This window comes from Thamnophis sirtalis, unplaced genomic scaffold, assembly GCF_051295495.1.
Source record: "Thamnophis sirtalis isolate CommonGarterSnake01/CBP01778 unplaced genomic scaffold, rThaSir2_p1.2 scaffold_5, whole genome shotgun sequence".
Lineage (NCBI taxonomy): Eukaryota > Metazoa > Chordata > Lepidosauria > Squamata > Natricidae > Thamnophis > Thamnophis sirtalis.
The window spans coordinates 74470538-74493844 of record NW_028261385.1 but is presented as its reverse complement, the minus strand read 5'-3'; the positions used below and the strand labels follow the sequence as shown (position 1 = coordinate 74493844).

The 23307-nt window shown below is 38.0% G+C and overlaps 1 long non-coding RNA gene across 1 annotated transcript in view; it reads right to left on the bottom strand.

Moving 5' to 3' along the window:
* LOC106543301 (uncharacterized) overlaps positions 1-22134 on the bottom strand; it is a 108728-nt gene extending 86594 nt beyond the window's left edge. The window contains exons 1-2 of the long non-coding RNA XR_015696577.1: positions 21975-22134; positions 19757-19873 (exon numbers count right to left, since the gene is read on the bottom strand). This is a non-coding gene — a long non-coding RNA (uncharacterized LOC106543301). The remainder of the gene's footprint in view (positions 1-19756; positions 19874-21974) is intronic.
* Between the last annotated feature and the right edge of the window lie 1173 nt (positions 22135-23307).

Sequence of the window (23307 nt, the reverse complement as noted above, 5' to 3'; positions counted from 1 at the left end):
CCTGTATACGTTCTCTTTCTTCTCTTTTCTTTTTAAAAGAAGAATTCATGCTCTGCCTCAGTTCCATTTTGAATACACAATTGTTGGAAGAAATATCCATCTGGGTTCAGTTCCAAGCTGGAAGAAAAACGCTGGAAACAACATGGAGGGTGATTAGAAAGCAATGTTTATTGATGAAGCAGAATCGCATGTGATTCTGGGCAGCTGACAAAATGGAGTTGAGTGTGGGTGGGTTTTTATACTTTCTTTCGGCTTTGTATTTGAGCTTCCTGTTCCTGTGCAAGAACATGTTCTTTAATATTCTATTGGCTGTTGTCAGATTCCTAGGGGGTCATGTAGGGGTTATGTAGGGGTCATAGCTGGTTCTATGGGCAAAAGAGGAAATGCAAATCTTAGGTGCTTGTCTGAGCTAATCTGATCAACGTATGGCTTATTGTTTATCTGAGCTCCCAGCAGTGGTGGGATGCTGCTGATTTAATAACCAGTTCAGTGAGTGTGTGCTTTGCGCACATGTGTGTTTTGGGCTTGTGTGCAGTGCTGACAATGGAGCATTTAGAAGCTTACCTGCTTGCCTTCCAAGTCAACAATGGTAAGTAAAACAACTGGGGGGGGGGGAATCAGCTGTGCCACACAATTGAGATGAGCTACATGAGATAAAGGACAGGATAGAGCAGGGGTAGGTAGGTGGGCCCAGCTGATAATCGGAGCTACCAGTTTGTCCGAACTAATAGAACCCCACCCCTGGCTCCCAGGTTTTTGTGACTTTGAAGTTTGGGTGGCAATGAAGGAGCTTGTGTTCTGAAAGAGTGCTGAGCAATTCCTATTGTGGCTAATGGGTTTTATTCTATGTTGGATCTTGGGTGAGGGGATGCTTCTAATCCTATCACTCTGCTTTTGTTAGCTTTAAAAGTTTGCTGCAAGCAGTTTTGAAATATCCTGTCTTGAATGGATTTCCACCTGCAGTATTTGCTTTGCTTATGAATAGATCCATCTAGATAGTTGGCTTCTTCTTTCAATAAGCTGTTTATCTCTTAATTGCTGGCATCTGCTGCAGGCTATCAAGAAAGACTTGGGGGTTGCTTCCTGCGTCTAAAAACATGTTTCTCTATTTCTCATTTAGGGAAATATAATATTCTGCCTTTAATATCACTCAAAATATCTCATTCTTCCAGAAAGTGTGGGACTACCCACACAACTTATACTATAACATCAATCCTTAAACCAGTAGTGGGATTCAAATTTTTTTTACTACTGGTTCTGTGGGCATGGCTTGGTGGGCGTGGCATGGCTTGGCTGGCGTGGCAGGGAAAGGATACTGTAAAATCTCCATTCCCGGCCTACTACAGGGGAAGGCTACTGCAAAATCCCCATTTCCTCTGGATCAGCTTTGACTCAGGAGGCAGAGAATAGATGGGGACAGGGTCAGTCAGGGGTGGTATTTACCAGTTTTCCGAGTTAGTCAAAATTTCCGCTACCTACCAGTTCTCCAGAACTGGTCAGAACCTGCTGAATACCATCTCTGCCTTAAATTGTGAGGCCCATAGTCATTAAATACTAAAATGCAAACAAGTAGTAATGCAAAAGGATTTGCTGCATTAATTGGGTAAAATAGCTATGAAGGATTAATTACGTGTTTCCGACAAAAACCCACTGCTGCTCCACAGAATCTAGCCCCCACATGCTGTAATCACAGTCTCTTCATCCTTAGGCAGCCACTGGAGATTAGTAGTGCTGGAACATCTAGGATATCTATTGATTATTGGGAGGGTATGTTTTTTCGAATATCTCTATAAGAAGAGCATTGAAGGAGTATTTTTCCAATGGTCTTCATCTCTCTTGAGCCACAGGGACAATGTGGTTCAATCAATGCTATCTTTTTATATTTGCTGTGCAGGACGGCCGATGGAAGCATATAGGGCATTACTGATAGCACATGGCAATGTATTTCCAACATGCTAAGCATGCACAGCAATGAAACACTGATTATTCTGTTTAATCAATTAGAGGTTAAGGGAACTTAATGGAAATACATTTTTTTCCCTGTGAGGTTTAGCAAGATTCTTTACTTGATAGCTTTTGGGATATCATAATTACTTTCTGTTTCTCTGACTATTCTTTACCTGCTTTTATGAAATGCTTTTCTGCAACTTGTAACCAATTATCAGTTTGGACGGGATATAGTTATCACTGTACCAGATCTGATCTGCAAATCTAAAACAGGACTAGCACTTTCCCCTATAGTAATAATTATTTTGGCTGATATGTTATTGTCCTAGTCGAAATCCACTACACTGCCAACAAATGTTACTGAGTGTTGAAAATGGTAGGTTTTGAATAAATGAATGTGATGCTTGGATTGGAAGTTTTACCATACTCAAGAGTTTTTATTTTTGCAATAATTGCTTAGAAATCAGGGGCCTATTGGGTCTGGAAAATGGGTATGAGGGTTCTATAATGAGATTAAAAATGGCATACTTGTTTTGTGGAACAGACAGAAAAATCTTAGATGTGTAGCCATAATTACAAATGGCTCAGAAAGCCGAATGATCTCTTGGGCTCCTGCAATTAGAATTTTCTTTTTTTTCTGGTGTTTTGTATTCCATCTCCAATGTAGATAGGAAATGTCAGGCTGTGTATAAAAACTTGAAATGGGATAGCTTTGGATAGCAAAAGGCTGCATATTCAATTATACCAACTCAAATGTACCATTTGGCATTTATCCATAATATTTGAGGCTGTGACATTAGCCTGTGGATCTTTGGATATGCACATGATTTGAACACCAAAAAAATGGCAGATCTGAAGTTTATTATGGTGTCTCTGGCAATCGCTTTCAAAAATGAAAAAAAAAAGATTTTTCCAAATTAAAAGTGGAATGATATTGGTTTACGATGTGGTTACTTTTTAATAAAATGAATTGTGTCTTTTATATATTCATTTTGGTATTGTGAAGGCTGTCTGTGAAATTCTTTAAAATAACTAGATAAGTATGATATTCATCTGTGAAAACAAGCTAGAATTTTTCTTTTTGGAACTGTCCTTCAAAAATATTCACATTTTGCTCCCACATAATGAAGAAAAGAAGATATATATCTGTCTTTACAGCTTTTTATCAATACACAAGCACAAATCTTCTTTAGGGAAAAATTACTTGGAGACCAACAGATTGGTTCAGTTAAACTGACTGAACATTTGAACAAAAATATTTATGCTATTCTTGGTGAGGTTTTTTGCTATAATAAGTTATTAGGCACTAATGCAACTGATTTTTTAAAAGAAAATCTCTCAAATGTTGTTCTAAAAGTACCGTTACAATCAGAAAATTTAAAAAAAATCACTAACCCAACCCATATGACATTGTAAGGATATTTAGTTTTATATTTCATATTTTTTGCTATGGTTTGAAAATGCAGGAGGTAGCTAATGTTTATCCTCTATTAACACTCTGAACTTTTGCTTCAGGCCATCTCACTCATTTTAGCTCCAAATTGTTTTTTTCTGCATTTATTTATCAAATTATTTAAACACCTGAGCCATGCAATACTCAAATGCATTTAAAAAAAGACAACTGCATGAAACAAAATAAATACTGGGCAGTGTTACACTGTATATCAAGGTCCATATAAAGCCTCCATGAAACAAAAGTGTTTGTATCAGGGATTCAACATGGCTATTGTGAGTTTCTTGAAATAAGAATTTATAATATTTCAAAGACAGCTCTCTGACATCTTTGTTTAGCTCAAGCCTTTTCTGAGTAGCTACGAAGGCTGATACAAATACAAGGTACTTTTTTCCGTCTATCAATTGTAAACATCTTGCAAATAGTTCAGCCATTGGTATCGCTTGCTGGTAGTTCTGGTATAGTGGTTAAGGTATCAGGTTAGAAACTGGAGACCAGAAGTCCTACCTGTGTTTCCCCGAAAATAAGACACAGCCTTATTTTCTTTTGATCCCCAAAATAAGCACTTGGCCTTATTTTCAGGAAGGTTTTATTATTTTTGAGGTGCAGGAGGCAGCAAGCATGGTCACCTCAATATTTTTGGGGAGGGCTTATTTTCAGGGGAGGGTTTATCTTAGCCCATACGCCCAAATCCCGATTGGGCTTACTATCTGGGGAGGTCTTATTTTGGGGGAAACAGGGTAGTCATGCCTTAGGTACAAATCCAGCTGGATGATCTTGGGCTAGTCACACCCTTACCGCCCTAAGAAGGAGGACTGGTAAACCACTCCAAAATACCTTATCAAAAACACTGCAGGGACTTAATGTACATATTTGCTGTCCTTCTATTCACTTAGAATGGAGATTTCACAGATAGAGGTAGTCCCCTTCTTATGACCACAATTGAGTCCAAAATGAGACACTTGTTAAGTAATTTTGCCCCATTTTATGACCTTTCTTGCCACAGTTGTTAAGTGAATAACTGCAGTTGTTACGTTATTAACACGGTTGTTAAGAGAATCTGACTTCCCCATTGCCTTTGTTTATCAGAAGGTCGCAAAAGGTGATCACATGATCCTGGGGCACTGCAACTGTCATAAATATGTGCAGGAGATGACTAGGCTGAGCCAAGGGAGGGTCAAACGTGTCATAAGTCATGAGTTCCTTCATGCATGTAAGAGATCTAACTCCAGCCCACTTCGAATACCTTTCTTATCTTTCCCGCACTTCCCTTAACTGCTGTAGGAAGCTTAAGCTTGCAATAAATCTTTATACTCATTTGAACTCTTAAGCTACTGATTTCCCAAGTGCTTGGCATATGAATTATTTGCCAAGTATCTGAATTTTAATCACATAACCACGGGATACTGCAATGGTTGTAAGTGTGAAAAATGGTCATAAGTCACTTTTTTCAGAGCCGTTTTAACTTCTCTAAATGTAAAATCCCAGTATCTAGCTAGCTCTTTGAGAAGGAACCTTCAAAACATTATTCCAAAAAGATTTTTCAGAACAAGAATAAGATAAAAGAAAATTATACCCTGCCTTAGTTTGGGCGCTATTTGTTCTTTCGGAGTTGATGTTTGGTATAATGGTTAAGGCACCATCTAGAAACAAGGAGGCATTGTATCAACCATTAAGCAGACTAAGCACATGCTTAGGGAACTAGGCCCAAGGGGGCACCACAAAGTTGAGAAAGAAAAAAAAAGCCAATGAAGATTTGTACAGTATGTACAAAGGAGGGTGGTGCACCAAGATTTGTCAATGCTTAGGGCACCAGTGAGCCTTAATCTGCCACTGCAAAGAGGCCATGACTTCTAGTCCTACCTTAAAAGCAAAAAGCTAACTCGGTGATCACTCTCTCTCAGCCCTAGCAAGGAGACAATGAAAAACACTTCCAGTAAACTATGCCAAGAAGGTTTTGCAGGGGCTTGTCCAGGCCATTGTCAGGATTTAACACTAACTCCAAAGCACACACAGAAACAAACAAACAAACAAAAATCCCCTGACATAGCCATATATATGGGAGACGGCACATCTAAATGTTAGAGGCTATGCACACTTCAAAAATGATTCAGAAGTGTTTCAATCCTTGGTGTCCTGGTGGTAACAGAGGGGTGCTTTCACAACAACAAAGAGATGCTGTGCTCGTGCGGGATGCCAATCATTCTCGAAGCACGCAGAGCTGTATGAATGTATACCAGATTACAGGTCTCACCGACCCAGGCTAAGATGTTACTGCAGAAGGATTCATGAAAGACAAGACCTGTCATATCTAACTGATGGGAACAGAAAAGCAAGCATTCTTCTGAATCTGGGAAATGTTGATTTCAGTCATGACTATTTAGATAAAATGGTTCAGGTATTTCCCATTCATTGTAGCAATACACCTTTTCAGAATCTGCAAGGTAGGCAAAGATTATTATTTCCCCCCACTCCAGATGGAGCCTTGGAAAGAATTTGCTTAATACGGAATTTTGAATTCAAAATCCACATCGGTTGCAAAGATTCATTTGGTGTGCTGTTCTGCTGATGCTTTCTCACTCCCCTCGCTTAGGCAGAGAATGTTCCCTCCACTCCATATTACAAGAAAATTATCCATCAGCAGTAGTGCTCTTGATCTTGACCTCGCTCTGCTATGCTTCTGCAGTTTAAAGCAGCAGCAGTCATTTGCCGTAATAACCTGTCGATTTGTTTTTAATAAGATTACGCCTGCATTATGTTTATCTGCAGCCCGTGAATGCGAAGTCCTACTGGGGACATCGAGCTTTGGAGGCCTCAAATCAAAACTGATCCAGCATGCTATAAAAAGAGGAAGCTGGGAGAGGGGCTAATGGCACCTCATTTCAAATCTTCCATCTAAAAATCAGAGAAAGGCTTTCAAATCAGTATTATTCCGTAAATGACAAGCTTCCGGATTGAGGAAGGGACCCAGGAAACCAGCTTTCATTTATTTGCAATGCATACGTTACATGCCAGCAATAACACACACACAAGTAAAGGATGCACACCTCTGATGATTCAGCAAGATTTTATCAGGGATGTGAGTTTCCTTAGAGTTAGAATCCAGTCTGCGCAAGGATTAAAGAAGCAGATATAACTATAACAACAGTAGGAACAAAACAAAATGAAACATACATTAGAAGGACAAGCAACCTTAGCACCTAGTAACTGTACCCTACCAGAAAAAAAGTTTTTTAAAAAGTCTTGTCCTGTATGCATATGTGCTTGGACAAAAAGGCAAAAAAAGTTATTTCAGATTAGCAGTGATTTTCAGATTGACAAAGAGCAGACAGATGGGGGGCAATAAGTAAATCTTCACTGTCCATCAATGCCATTTTTGACCTACCCGGGATCACTGTTGTAACCCAAACAAAATCAAGGAGAGAAAAAGAATTCCTCAAAGCCTGGTTTTCTGCCAATAAGTCAATAAACAGACACATTGACATCAATCCAGTCTACCAATCGCTGAGAACGTAAGAATTTCATCAACCGCGATTTCAAAGGTAGCATTTTAAAACAAACAAACAGACACCTCACTATGCAACAACAAAAATCATAACCCATCAGCTCACAAGAAATTGGTCCACGTCTCATTAACAACCAGCTAGTCAAACAGCCCGAAACCAGACCATGACTCAGAAGTATCCGAACAGACAACACTGATTTACATCACACAGACTTAAAACCAAATACCATGTCTTGGTAACAACAGCCATCCAATCAAACAGTCTGAAATCAGACAATGACTCAGAAGTAGCTGAACAAATGATACCCACACTAATTTACATCACATAAAAAGGTATTTAAAGTGTTCAGACAGATGAGCACAATTCAAAGCATATTGACGATGTCTCCTCGAATGGTGATGAAATGTTTGGAACCAAATTGCCAAGCTCCAAACTCAGCCCAAAAGCCCAACATTGCTCCTCTTGATCAGTAGGCCATAAGGTGCTGAGAAGTCAGTGCCATGGGTTGGGATCTCCAGCAATGCTCCAGTTAATTTATGGTGTCCATAATCTTTCTCCTAATTTCTCATAATCACAACATAAAGTAGGAATAATTTACCAATAGAAAAGAATACTGTATTTGTACCTCAGGGTTAAACTGTGGGTCCTTGGTGCACTCTGAACTTGGTTGCTTCCTTGAAGACGTTTCTAGACCCACTTTCTAGCACTGATGAAGTACCCAGTTGTAAAATGAAACATCTAGAAAGAAAATAAGCAAGCTCAGAGAGTAATTTAATAGGATTGCTGTGCTGGATCTTTGTCCAAATGAATGGTGATTTTGTACGCTATCTTTACATATTAATATCTGTACTATTTTTAAATATGTTTTTTGTTCATCAAGCCTACAAGGATTTATCCAAAGGAGGATTTTCAGTTGGCTGTCTTAGATTAATTGCTAATACAAACAATGCCAGTCATATCTCTTGAACTAAGAGATTATTACTGAAAAATGATGTTTTTAAAAAAGAGCTTTTTGGGCACATGCTTATATGCATGCAATGAGCCAACTCGCATTTGTATTCATTCATCAAGTTTTCATATCTCTGCCAGGGAGAAATGAGAAAATCATTCCCAAATCCACAATCAGGAATACATGCTAAGTATCCCACAACAGTGTGTTTTCCGACATACCTGACCTGAGTATTAAACAGAACATGCTATCTAATATTAACGCACCTATGCTTTTGTGTAGCCAAATCAATATTTACAAATAATTCAAAAACTTGTTTACTGTTTGTGTTTTGTTTGATTTCAGCTTAAAAGATTTGGTTGTTTCCCTGATTTTAAAAAAGTATGGTTTTTACAAAGAGTAAAAGAGTGATGGTATATGAATCCTAAATACAATTTAATTTATCAATGCTCATTTCTGCCTGCAAAGACTATGACATAATTGCTAGATTAACATTTGAACATAAGATTTATCAAATCTAGGGCAATAGCTAAGGTCTTTATGAATGAGATGGTGCTCTTACAGAATACTATCAGAACAAAGAAACACAAAACCCAGTGATGTTATTCAAAAGAAAAATACTATTAGCATAGTTTCTTCAAATCTTAACAATTGTCTCCTCTTAGAAATTAACTAAAAGAACATTTTATTTCAAAGGTCAAAAGTTATTGTAATATGTGAACTCTGGGATGTGTATGTTTGTCAGTACTCATTCTGCATTATTTAAGCTGTCATTTCAAATTCAAAATTGTTTCAGCAGTTTGGAAGCATGGGATCATGTTTAAGTGCTAAACTCCTGTCCTATAAAGCAATTTGCAAAAAACCCTGCTCCCTATTTTAAATCTCAATAATTACAGACTCTATTGTGATAACTCTATTCTACATTTTTTTTGAACAGCCATTGTACTGTTAAGGCTCAGATTTATGGATTTAGTAAAAATGTTAATTTGAAGCTAACTTTGGGTATGCATGGTGGAGTTTGGGATACAAGACTATCAAAAGAACCATATAAGGCATTTTGATCTGTCTGAAGACATGTAGGCAAAAATCATACTTATTATGGAAACTTGCGCTTACAAATGGCAACTTTTCCTGTATCCAATTGATATGCTTTTCTCAGGGAAAAGAATGGCTCTTAACCTTGTTGTGAAACACTCCGTATACTATTGGCATGCATGAAGAGAATTATGAATGTTCTATTAATAGAAATAGTTTGTGCATGTGCACATAATTTTTTGCACGATTTCAGAAAAGTTCCTCTCAACAGAGAACAGAAGCATCCACATACAGTACAGTATATCAAATGAACTTCATTAAAATAATTAATTGCATAATAGGTTAATGCCTAATTAGCTGAAACTGAATGTGGCAATGTTTAGCATAGTCAATGGCTTTAAAAACAGAGTGCACATTAGTCTGCATGAAGCCTTTGAAGTTTATGCTTTTTGCAAAATGTATTAATGCAAAGCATTAAAAGCAACTGCATCCTTTTCAAGGTTCGTTTGTTTATTTGGAAAGTGATTCTATTTTTACTGGAAGCACCAGCAAAAAGGAAATGTCTAGTGATGAACATGCCAGAGGAGATAGCTCTGAAACAGCTATGTATGCCTTACAAAAGATACCATTAATTTAATGTTTCAGGGAAACGGCTTCATTCATTCTAAAGCATTCTGCAAAGCGAATCTTTTGGGTACTTTCCCCAGCCCTCGTCATGATACTCTTGTTCTATTCTCTTGAAGATGGCAAGGACTGAACCTGGGACTACATGAAGGGGTAGGCTTCAAAAATTTTAACAAAGGGTTCTGTGCCCGGTTGCTGAGTGGGCGTAGCAATGGTGGGCATGGTCTAGTTGGCTTCCTGCACCATGGTAGGGGGGGAGCATTTTTGCCTTTCCTGCGTTCTGGAGGGTTTCCTCAAGCCTCCAGGAGGCCGAAAAAGGCTCCCAAGGCTCCGGAGGCCCTCTGGAGGCCAGAAACTGGCCCGTTTCCAACCTTCCTGAACTTCTGGTAGGCCTGTTTTTTGCCCTCCCTGAGCCTTCACATGCGGCCTGCACTTACCTGTATTGAAAACAGGCCGCATGGGGACTCCTGGGAGGGTAGGGCGGGGTGGGAGAGGGCAGCCAGGACTGGGATTTGGAGGTTCTGCAAACAGCACAGTATCTTAGCTAGAAGTTCTCCTGAAACCCTGCAAACTCCCAGCAGCCTACCCCCGAGTCTACAGGCATCAATTCTACCAGATGAAATTCAACCCTCATGTTCAGGGATAAAATACTACAGAATATTAGTAGATTGCAATAGCTGGGAAAGTTACTGTTTTCCTGTCTTCTGGCCAACATACAGTGAATCTAGCAAAACATATAAATTTCTGGATTCATATGCTACAGAAGCCAATGAACTGTGGCTTCTGCTTCTAATGGAACATTACCGTATGCTCAAAAATTTAAGTGTATTAAGCCAGTGAGGACTATTGTTATTATTTTATTCTGTCCTTTGGAATATAGCAGAGTATAGAATTCCAACCATTTACGCAAGCATTGAATCCAGTAATTTGTGGTTAAAACACAGCCTATCTTTCAAAATGTCACTGATTCTCATAAAGTTCCAGTGACGGAAAACTTAACCACATCCTGTATTGGATAGTTCCAATTGATAATTATTCTTGAAGTTAAGAAACGAGGATCTTGTTTCCCATCTGAAATGTTGTGGAAGTAGAATTTCCAGTAGCTTCTTCTGCCTTTGTTAGCTTGAGTAGGAAAAAGCATCTAGTTTTAAGATTTCCCTGCTTCTTCTTTTTTGAACGGAAGAGAGTAATTTCTATGAATTTAAGATTGAAGGGCATCAGTCTAAGTCATATCTTTGTTTAGTCGATGGTAGATCAATATTTCTATTTCCTTTTTTCCCACAGTCATTTTTTAAAAACATCACCTCCCTTTTAAAAAGAAATTTGCATATGTTTCCCACAGTCATTTTTTAAAAACACCGCCCCACTTTTAAAAAGAAATTTGCAAATGTTTAGAAAATCCTATTAATCCCACCTGAATCAAATGTAATTACCACTACACTTTACCACATAGTTGTAGCTTTGGCAACACGGTGCCACAACACAACTGAATATATTGTACCACATTTGTCAGATTCCTCTTTCATTCTTAATAATTGTCCCTTATTTCTCATTGTTATACATATGCAGAAAGGTTTTGTACCGGAGTGTCCCTTCTGATCACTTTAGGTTCCTGTGCATTGCTTTCAAGTTGTTTGTTAACTTGTTTGCCTCTGAGGAAGAAGCCCACAATATCTTTGGAAATAATGAAAACAATATTGTGGACTGGGAAAATCCATACTTGCAAGCTCCACAATGCCGATTGACATGGTAGCACGGAAAACTTCCTCCAGTGCCATTGTGATGGGAATGTAGGAGCAAGAGTCAGAATTAAAAGAGAGATAATCCCTTTTTGCTACTTGGTTTTGGAACTGTTGATGCCTGGGATGGCTAGAAATGGTGCTAAATGGCACATGGAGCTGGAAAACAGCCAGCTACATGTGCAGAGTGATTCAATGTCCCTGAAAATTATCCAGCTTTGATCTAGGATCCATTATAAAACGATACTATAAAAAGAATAAAATGGTTGCAGTTTTCATCTTTCTCAAGTACACCTACCAATCTTGCCATAATTCTGGCTTTTCTGATTAATTTCCTTTCGGCTAATTTTCTTCCTTCCTTCCCTTTTTCCTTCCCTTCCTTTCATTACCAACCCAGATTGTTAAATGAGCTGAAGTTTGAGGAACCGGTAGAAGAGGTTCCACAAGTGGACCCGGAAAGCAGGCCACACCTACAAAAGAGGTTCCAAAAAATTTTGAAACCCACCACTGGTCCTTGGATATGATTATTCTACACTATCATGCTCATATTTATAAAACTCAGTGCCCCTATGAAAGATAAGGATGACTACTGCGTTTGTGTACAATCAGAACATTGTGTGTGTTGATGCCTTTTAAAAAACATATTCATAATCATAGTCTTATGCATGCCAGTGCTGTGTGTGAGGTAATTTAAGGGGGTTCTGACAAGTGTCATCGGCATCTTCATATCCGGTCACATGGGCGGCAAACCACTCCCATCCAGTCACATGGGCAGCAAACCACTCCCACAAAGGAGGCCACAGCTACAGAGTAGGTTCGAACAATTTTTGAAACCCACCACTGTACCCCAAGGTAAAGGAACCCCTTTTAAATCTCCCTTCCTTACTTTTTTCTTGAAAGAAGAGTTTCTAGATAGATAGATAGATAGATAGATAGATAGATAGATAGATAGATAGATAGATAGATAGATAGATAGATAGATAGATAGATAGATATTATTATACACCTCTACTGACCATTTCTATTAAAGTATTCATTAAAGTATTATTTATTATGATCTCATTTTTCTTCCTTCATTCTTGTAAACTTTACAGCCATTTTATAATGGCTATGATATTCGGAAATTTGCTTTACTTCTCACTTAATCATTTACATATTTTTTTTCAATCTATAAAAAACTAAGGACAATTCATTTAGAAATTGCATCTCAAACTGTAATGCAATTACCATTAACTATTGACGTACATATATATATGGATAGACTAAAGAGTTCCATTAATTTGTACTCTTATATTTTATCTTAATCATTCATCAGTTTTGTTGAACTGTTTAACTCTGTCTCTAGTTTATACTTTTTTATTTTTGTGTTTTGTCAGAAAAATTCATACAAGTTTAATAAAGAATAATATATAGCTCATGTGTAAACATGCAGCTTCTAGCAGATTAAAAGTTTCATAAAGCAAGTTTATGATAAAGCTTATGCATGATTATAATTATACATATAATTAGGGAGTTGCATAGTTTTATTAAAGGAAGTGCACTGTAGTGGTTAATGGGCTGGATTAGAACCAGAGAGTCCCATGTTCAAATTCACCCTTGACTCTAAAAGCTCACTATGTGACTTTGGAATAGTCACTCTCTTTCAACATTGCCTACCTCATGAGGCTGTTGTAGAGTAGAGAGAACTGAAGATCTCAGTTGCAGACACAAAAACACACATAGATACAGAGAGAGCGAGAAAGAATATTAATCTATAAATTATTGGAATAAGACAGGGATTTCAAACTGGTGACAACACGTTGTCATCAGTGGTCGGTTTCAATTTATTTTACTACCGGTTCGCTCATGCGTGCATGCGTGCATGCGCAGAAGCGTCCGGGTGGGTAGGAAGAGCCTTCTTGCCGCCACCACTACCAGTTCACCCGATCTGAGGTGAACCAGCAGAAACCCACCTCTGCTTGCCATCATGTGACGTATTGCAACTTTCCCCCCATCACTAAACTGCTAGTAGGCATGGTCAGTGCATGATACATCTGGCGCGTGGGCTGCAACTTTGACACTCCTGAAATAAGAGAATGTAATCTAGGTCAGTTCCTGGCTCAAAGTTGGGATCGATTACGATGCATCTCTCTGAGACCTGTCATTCCAGGCTCTGTTTAAACACTCCCAGTAAAGAATTCACCCCACCCAAAGCAATCTGTTCCATTGTTGAACAGCTGATATTGTTAGAGAATTCCTCTTGCTGAACAACCCAAATCAATTTCCCTGTCATTCCTACCCTTTGTTCTTTGTCCTGTCTTCTGGGCAAATGCTGAACAATTCTGCCTTGTCTTCTCCACAAAGTTTTTCAGATACTTGAAGTCAAACTATCCAGTCTTTCCATAGTTTCTCCAGGCTAAACATACCTATCATCTCCAACCATTCCCCATAGGTTTTTCCTTCCAGGCCCTTATTAATTGTCTTCCCTGGACATGTTCCAGTTTATCCATATCATCCTTAAGAGGTGTCCAGAACTGGACTCCATATGCTTTTATTAATGAAGACTGCATTTCCTTTTTTTTCCTGTAGCAACAACAGTATCACATTTTTGCTATTAGTTTGTGATGTACCAAAACACCCAGATTGTTTTGCACTTTTACACAGTGTAGTCACTTCATCCATGCCCTGTTTCTCGCACCAGTGTGAGCCTTTGCCAATTTTTCAATTAAAATTTATCTGCTGTTTTCGGCCCGCTGTTCCAACTTGCCAGAATTTCCTTGAATTTTGATACTGTCTCCTAAATTGTTTGCTATTCCGCATCTATATTTACAAATTTGATAATCACATTTCCTAACCTATCCTCCAAGCATATGTGAAATCCGTTAAACAGCACAATGCTTAGAACTGAATCCTAATATGCTATTCAATAGTCCTCCTTGACCCAAAGGTATATTTGTGGCTTACAGCTCTTCACTGAGCTTTATAACATCCAGTGATAGCATACTCCCAGTTCTTACTCAGTTCTTCTAGAACAGTGGTGTCCAACTTGCATCGTCACAGTGGTGTCACGTGACATATTGGGATTTCCCCCCCTCCTTTGCTAAACTGGGCGGGGGTGTGGCCAGCACATGATGCATTCAGCTCATGGGCTGCGAGTTTGACAGCCTTGTTCTAGAACCTCAAAGGAGAGTCTGTCAAATCTTTACTGAAGTCAAGGCTATGGGAATGTGGGAATGTCTCCCACATTCCCATAGCCAGCTAAACTAGTCATTCTATCAGAAAAAGAGATCAGGTGGATTTATTCTTCATAAAAGAGCCAGTTTGGTGCTGTGGATAATGCACTGGGCTAGAAAACAAAAGACCATGAGTTCTAGTCCTGCTTTAGGCACAAAGCCATCTGAGAGACCCTTATGGCAGTCACTTTCAGCCCTAAAAAAAAAAAAGACAGTGGCAAACTACTTCTGAAACTCTTGCCAAGGAAATTGCAAGGACTGGTCCAGCAGGCTCTAGAATCGGAAACAAAAGAACAGAAGAAAGCAAAATTCTACATAAACCTAATGCTTGTTCCTACTGGTACTAAGTGGGGCATTCTTTCTTCAGTATTCACAAAATGGCTGCTTAATAACTTGTTCCCAGGTTTCGTCCAGCAATGGAAAGTTCATAGCTTATTATACATTTTGAAGACAGAAACTTTGCCTTCTTTCCATCACCTCTTAATATTCTATTAGTGGACTTGTCCCTTTCTTTTTCTTTCACTTACTACTGGCATAACCAATAATTTCCTTTTCCTTTGTAAGCATCTGTCCCTCTTTTTGCTTACATTTTCTAACTTTCTTCTTGCAGTTAATGGCTTCTTGCTGGTATACATTCTAATGATTATACCGATTTTCCATTTCATATGTCTCTTCTAAATCTTAGCTCAATGAAAAGTTCCTGTGCATCCACAATAGTTTCTTAACCTGCATGTATTTTTCTCCCTCATTGGAATAATGTAAGACTGTATCACCAGAGCCATGGTGGCACAGTGGTTAAAATGCAATACTGCTCACTACAGGAGTTTAATTTTGAGTGGGTTTTTTTTTAATGTTGTGTAGTTATTTATTTATTTTCCTTTATTGATATATTTTTGCTGTATGTTGCCCAGAAACACATTGTTTTGAGTTATGTTTTATGCTGGGTTCCTAAATCCACAGAACAGATAATAATAAAATACATTTTGAAAATTTCTGAACTTGCCTGAGAATTCATATTTGTAGGATCCCATCAGAACTCTCCCTAAGATTGTTGAAATATAATGCATAATATTATAGAAGGTTTGGAAAGTTCAGGTTCCCATTACTTGGGCACCATTGTCTTTCAACGAGCATAGTGATGTCCAACTTTGGCCACTTGAAGACTTGTGGACTTTAACTCCCAGAATTCCACAGCCAGCATGAAGTTCACCGATCTTAAAATTGCCAAGGTTGGATATCCTTTCTCTGAGAGGAAGGGATGCTGCCCTTATTATAAATAGAGAGAGAGATTACTTCCTGAAATTTTATAAAAAATATATTTGAATCAGGAACATCTTTCTTGAGCCAGGAATATGTAATTCATTTAATAAATGAGTGGGACTGAAATTATAAGTCATTGCTTCAGACATGAAATTCCTATTTTTCAGTGTTGCTTTTACTTACTTGTTGACAAAGAACAGCACTTCAAAGATGCTGTGATGTTCTCTACAGCAAATTGTGTATCCAAGTTCCACTTATATTTTCCAGGGTAAAATCTTGGCAGGAAAAATGAACTCTTTCAGCATTAAATTAAAGATTATCCTCAACTGATATCACATTTTTTTTGCAAGTAATAACCCTGTAAAACCGGAATGTTTAAATAGTTTGGCAGTTTGAAAGTCCAGAAAAGATCATACATCTGGTTTTGATTGTAGTAAGTTTGTGGCAGTGATAGTAAATACCTTTGAAACCACGTTAACTGCCAATAGTGACGTCAATGTTTAAACTTTAGTAATATACTTGGTAATCAGTTTCATGTACTTCAGAAGCTTCTACTTCCTATAGATATATAGGCTGTAGGCTAAATCTCTATGGAAGCCAAAATAAAATTTTGAAGGTACATATATGGAAATGGATCAAGTAAACATTACTCTATGAAACTCTCACTTCTTTCCACATAAACAATTTCAAATAAACTGTTTTTTCATAGAATACATCATTGGTTTGACAAAAATGGGGGCTTTGTTTAATAAAAGTCTTGAGTACAAGTGAATGTTGGAACACAAAGAACTATGGGAAGATTTAAACATGCCCAAATATATGTATAAGGCACTGGGCTCCTAGGCCAGGGATTGTGGGTTCGACTACCATCTGGTACTTCTGCCATTAACCCAAGAAAACAGTACGTGAACAGAAAATATATATAGTGCTAGATGATGGGCATCACAGAGTGGATGATACTCAAAATGCTACTCAAGAAGTTCTGAGGATCTTTTCGAGTAGTAATGGTGGTTGATGATGTGGCTAGATCAAAGCAGTATTAGAACAACATCTAACAACAGTGAAGATGGAAACATGCATGGAAAAACAAGGTAAGTGTTCCCAAAGAAATCTCTGGCCTCAAATTGGTATAACGAAGGGTACCAATGGACAGATATGAACCAGGTCAAAGAAGATCAAACAAAGCTGGAAATAATTTACAGTAGAGTAATGAACACCCAAAGGACTTTGAGAAATATTTATAGGAACCTCTAGTGCTGGAAGATAAAATTAGATAAGCACTCTGGTCATTAGGCCAGAAGGTTAGAGGATGGAATACCATGCTAAAATATGATAAGACACACAGACAAAATCAATCAAGTTTGGGAATTTGTCAGATCAAAATACAGTGCTTAATTTTTTTTAAAGTAAATAAAGCAGAATGCATTTATTTTGATCTCCCAATCCAGGGGTGTTGTGGGCCATATCGGGGTGGTTTTTACTCTTGTCAAAAGTTTGACATGCCTTTCCTAATCCATACTGGGGCTGTGGAAGAAAAAAAAGTGATCCTTTTCTTATCAAAAGAAAAGCAAATAACAATAGGAAATATGTTAAAGTAGCAAATATGTTAAAAGTAGGTTATCAAAACTGCTGAAATATATATATCTTTCTTGACAAAATTCACATCCTAGGCATTATATCCATACTGTAGTTTTAGGCCAAACTAACATACATATGAGATTAAATACTGACATATTATATTGTAGAAAAAGAACTTAAGGTTATCAAGCTCCCAAATTCAAGTAGCCTCTTAAAATGGAAAGATAATTTCAAAGAGATGATATCAATAAGTGGATAAGAAAAATTATTGAAGTTATACAGTTGTACTATTATACAGAAATTGGTTATAGTTAATATTCAATATAACAGTAATAAAAGATAAACCATACCAAATAAAGAATATTGAGTTATTTTAACTATATAAAAAGTATAAACCTTTGTGCTGAAATCTCCACAATATTATTATTAAATAATATAATGTAATAAATAAATAATAAAGGAAGAAAAGGAAGAAAAACAGTAACTATTTTTAGTAAGTAACTTTTCCCCTCAACAGATTTATAATATTTTAATATAACTTTAGTAACATACTCTTAACTGTTTTGTTTTCCTTGCTGTATGATATACAGTATATATAGAAACCATTCTTGCTTAAAGTTAGCTAAATATCTATTATGTATATGTATATACTGTCAGATTTGTCATTGTTACAGCTATATTATATTTTGTACAGTAACTGCCTAGAGCAGAGGTGTCAAACTCGATTTTATTGAGGACCACATCAAGATTGTGTTTGACTTTGAGGGGCGGGGGGACATGGTTAGGGAGAATGGGCAGCTCAACATTACTCTTTCTTTAATTAAAATATTTTTTTTAATCTTTAGACAGACAAAATATAAAACATAAAACCATCTTCCATTACCTACAGTGGGTCAATTGGTTACAAGGTTTTTGTACATCCTTTCCATAGTCATCACTTTTATATAAATCACATAATATCAAATTGAATATGTTTGCATACATCATTACCATTATACCTCATTTGTTTGACTATCACTATTATTCCCTTCATTTTAAATGAGATATACTAAATATTGGGTTATTTATATTATAACAGTTCATTACATCATCTTCAATCTATCCATAATAGATCCAATCTACCCATAATAATATATCTTTATGTTATATTCCGTATCATTCTATTATTCTTGTATTGATAACATTCTCTAGTATCTTTCATTTCTATGCTTTTTTTAATCTAACCATTGATAAAATAAATCCCATGTCTTATAAAGTTGTTTATCTTCTTGTTCTCTAATTTCAAATGCCAATTTACTCATTTCAACATTACTCATTGAGGCTCTGTTTTGGGCTGCTATGGCCTCCTGGAGCTCTCTGCAAGTGAAAATGGAGCCCAGGGAGGCCATCACACAGGGTTTCAAAAATTGTTTGAACCTACTCTGTGGGTGTGGCCTCCTTTGTGGGAGTGGCTTGATGCCCATATGACCGGATGGGAGTGGCTTGCTGCCCATGTGACAGGATATGAAGATGCTGACTACACTTGTCAGAACCACCTTAAATTACCTCACACACAGCACTGGCTTGCATAAGAATATGATGTAAACGTATTTTTTAAAAGGCATCTTTGGTTTGCGTTAAAACAACTTCAACACACGCAATGGTCTGATTGCACCACAAATGCAGTAGTCATCCTTACCTTTCACAGAGGCACTGAGTTTTATAAATATGAGCATGATAGTGTAGAATAATCATATCCAAGGACCAGTGGTGGGTTTCAAAAAATTTTGGAACCTCTTCTGTGGGTGTGGCCTGCTTTCCGGGTCCACTGGTGGAACCTCTTCTAACCGGTTCGGTAGATTTGATGAACCGGTTATACCGAATAGGTGCGAACTGGTAGGAACCCACCTCTGCCATCACAGCCAAAAATGGAGCCTGGGCAAGCTGTGCTCAGCCTCACCAAGCTTTTTTCACTGGCCAAGGATTGCAGGAGGCCATCATTGTTGAAAATAGAGCACGGGAGGGCTGCGCTGGCAGAGGCATCGCAGGCCTGTCCTTCGCTGTTTCCAGGGTGGGCCCACAGGCCATATCTAAGCACACCACTGGTGGGATCCAGCCCATGGGCCTTTGACACCCCTGGCCTAGAGTGTAGGACTGAGGTGACATGCAAACTGTAGAAAGGAAGTACATATATACATAACTACAGAAAATCTAAAACCTCCATAATGCAGACACAGAATTACCTATCTTGGCCCAAGGCCGGATTGTAAATTTTTTTTAAAAAAAACCCAGATAGGTCATTTGCATTCATGGTACTGCTTTCATTCATTTCCATCTAGGATAAAAGTGCTGATTAAATATCTCTAACCTTTAATAATGGGATAAAGCTTTCATGACATTCCCACTGTGCGTCCAAAGGATTTATCAAACTGAACATCATTAAATCAAAGAGCCTTTGCTAAAAGACAGCTTACCTGATGATACCTGCTTCAGTGCAGTTTTTGAAGTGCTTAACACCCCTGAATCAACATTCCATTTGATGGGGAGGTTGAATCATTAGGATCCTTCAGTTGACATTCTGGAACATCTGTCTGATGAAAAGAACAAAGAAAAAGAAACATCAGGAAGCTTGGCACAGAAAAGAAAAATAATTGCTCTTTTACATTTTGATTAATTTCTCTTGTCCACCCAAGGCACGGTGATTGCATTTGAAGCCAGGGGCTTTCCTTAAAACATTATTAAACCAGTTTATGGTTTGGTACAGACCAAGCATGAGACTTATAGAGTAAACAGTGTATAATATAATTCTGCCTTTACGTGATATATGAACAGTAGAATTTCAGATGCTGCTTCCTTCTGAATGGACAACTCATGACTAGCAAACTTCATGAGGATCCCTAGCAATTTTGCAACTCTTGTAGCATCTCCATATAGTAAAAGACCTCAGCGGCAAAGCCACTGATTTTTCCACATATTTTTTTAAAAAATAATAATAAAATAAGGTGTAAAATTGATGCCTTTTAATTTCTTGGAACTTCATCTGATTTTTAACATTCATCATGTCCCTAAATTGGATGGAATAGTTTCATATCACCATCACCATCCAAATTTTCTGTGGTCTTCTCAGAGGTCAAAGGGTACTTAAAAATTATACAAGTAGCTGCTAACATAAAAAGAGTTGTTCCCCTGGTTTTAAAGGGAAGTTGAAGAAGGATTGATTGCCTGAGATGCGGGATTCTACAAACACATATAAAAATTCTTCATAAGAGACTCTAGACTGTGACGTTCTTGGCAAGATTCTGAAGTTTCCTGGGATCTAGGACTGAGAGGGAGTGACTGGCCCAAGGTTACCCAATTGGCTTCCCAATCATGCTTCCCAGTTTCTAGTCTAGTACCTTAACCACTATGTCTTCTATAAGGTACTCGACCAAGGTACTATAGTATAGTACCTTAACCACTATGTCTTCTATACTATGCACCAAATATACAGAATAACAGAGTTGGAAAGGACCTTGGAGGTTTTCTAGTCCAATCCTTTGCTCAAGCAGGAGACCCTATACCAGGGTTGTCAAACTCACAGCCCATGGCCTGGTTTAGCGAAGGGAAAAAAGTTGTGATATGTCACATGGTGCCGCTGTGACAATGCAAGTTGTCCATTCTGGACAAATGGCTGTCCAATCTCTTCCTAAAAACTTCCAATAATGGTACATCCACAACTTCTGGAGTGAAGCTCTTCCACAGATTAATATTTACTGTCAGAATGTTTTTTTATTCGTTATAGGTTGGATCTCTGTTTAACGATCTTCTATCCATGGCCCTCAGGTGCTATGGAGAATAGGTTAACCTCCTCTTCTTTGGGACATCTCTTAAATATTGGAAGACTGCTACCAGGTCACCCCTAGTTCTTCTCTTCTTTACATAACACATTGAATTGAATTTGAATTGAATTTCCTTTATTTGTATGCCGCCCTTTTCCCTGGGGGGACTCAGGGCGGCTCACAATTCAAAAAGGGAGGGGAGGAAAGACAAACAGTATTCCAATATGGAAACAATACAGCATATTAAAAGAGAGCACAACAGTCACACAATTCGGGTGGGGTTGGAATCTTAACCCCAGGCCAGCCGGGACAGCCAGATCTTCAAAGCGGCACGGAAGGATTGGAGGGTGGTGAGGGTCCGAATCTCCATGGGGAGTTCGTTCCAGAGGGTCGGAGCAGCCACCGAGAAGGCTCTCCTCCGGATAGTTGCCAGTTTGCACTGGCTAGTAGATGGAATTCGGAGGAGGCCTAATCGATGCGATTGTATCGGTCTAGTGGAGGTAATTGGCAGTAGGTGGTCTCTCAAATTCCCAGTTCCTGAAATGGTTTTGCAATGTTTTATCCTCCAGTCTATTCAAACAACAGCAACCTCTTTCTAGGGGATCCAATGAAATATCTTTACAAACAGAAGAAAGCTTCAGCATATTGATTAAGAAATATTTTAATTTTTTTTTTACTATAATAGTAGCAAAAAGCCCCTTCCAGTGTCAGCAACATGTGCTGTTTGATAAAAAGAATTTTCTTGCTGGAGGAATACATTAGCAATCAAAGCCAAGCCCAGAACATTATGTAAGGACATAAAAGTATATCAGATGCTCTTTTTCCCATACCACCCACAGTTATCTGTTTCTTAGTTGCTTTTAAAAGCTTTCACCTTTATTAGAAGCCAAATTGATGTTCTCAGCATGCAGTAAGTCTTCCTATGGAGCTCCCCGTCCTGTCCCCTGCCAGCTTCCTTGGTCACTGCAGTGCTGTCGACTTTTACTTTGCACTTTAATTTCAACTTCCCACGGATGGCAGAGAGAAACCAGAACAGAAATGAAAGGCTGGCCTGTGGTAGTCTAGATTTTATAGGGATAGAAGCACTTGTCGTGAGTCAGCTTACATCTGGTGAGACTTCTTTTTTTTTTTTTTTGCATAACTTGGCACATTAAGGAAACACTTCGTAAATTGTTAGAAAGCCATTAGGGCATCTTTGTGCTTAAGTGAATGTTAGGAAAGAGGCAGAATGTGTTTTGAAGAGGTTTGCATCTGCCTTTTTTTTTACAGCTGTCTAAAAAAATATACCCAATTATATGGCAAAGGCTTTAGAACAAGCATAGAGAACCTTAGGTCCCACAAGCCTAATCCAGCCTGTTGATTCACAAGGCTTCCTCAAAACTGTATTACTTTAGTGCCACCTGAAGCAAATGCTCTGTTTGCAGATGGCCAAAGAAGAAAATGGATGGATGAAATGAAATATATTTCAAAAGGCTCCTGCTGCATGATATAACTTGATATCATTAGGAAGCTTGAATGAGGAATATGTCCCAATGACATTATCTATCTATCCACCCACCCACCCATCATGTCTGTCTGTCTGTCTGTCTGTCTGTCTGTCTATCTATCTATCTATCTATCTATCTATCTATCTATCTATCTATCTATCTATCTATCTATCTATCTATCTATCTATCGGCAACCGCAGTCACAACATACTGTGGGCTTGATGTTAGTAGATATAATGTTATGTGCAGTTCCATGGGAATTCATTTTGTCAATTACAATTTTTCAAAATTCTTACATAGTGTATCTTCATGGATCTTAATGGAATAAAAACAGTTTCCTAATTTAAAAATGGAACAGTGCACTCCTCTTTCAAAATTTTATGCTATAAAACTCTGATAAAACAGAATAACTAATGGGTCAGCTTTGCTCATTCAGTCAAACTTGAAGTAACTCTCTGGGTCAAATACAGTAACTGCAATATACACACATCCCCCCCCCAAGGTGCATATTATTAACCTTCAATTTCCCCTTTAGTTGATTAAAGAGATATTTCTTCATGTCTTATACAAATATATGCAAGGAATTTCATTATCTCTTGACCATACATATTAAATATAAAACAAACTGTGAAAGAAGGAATCCCAAGTATTTCATCTTTCCGTTCTCATTTGAGTGGACTAGATAAGGGATTTAATACTTTTGCTGCTTCGCACTTGAAG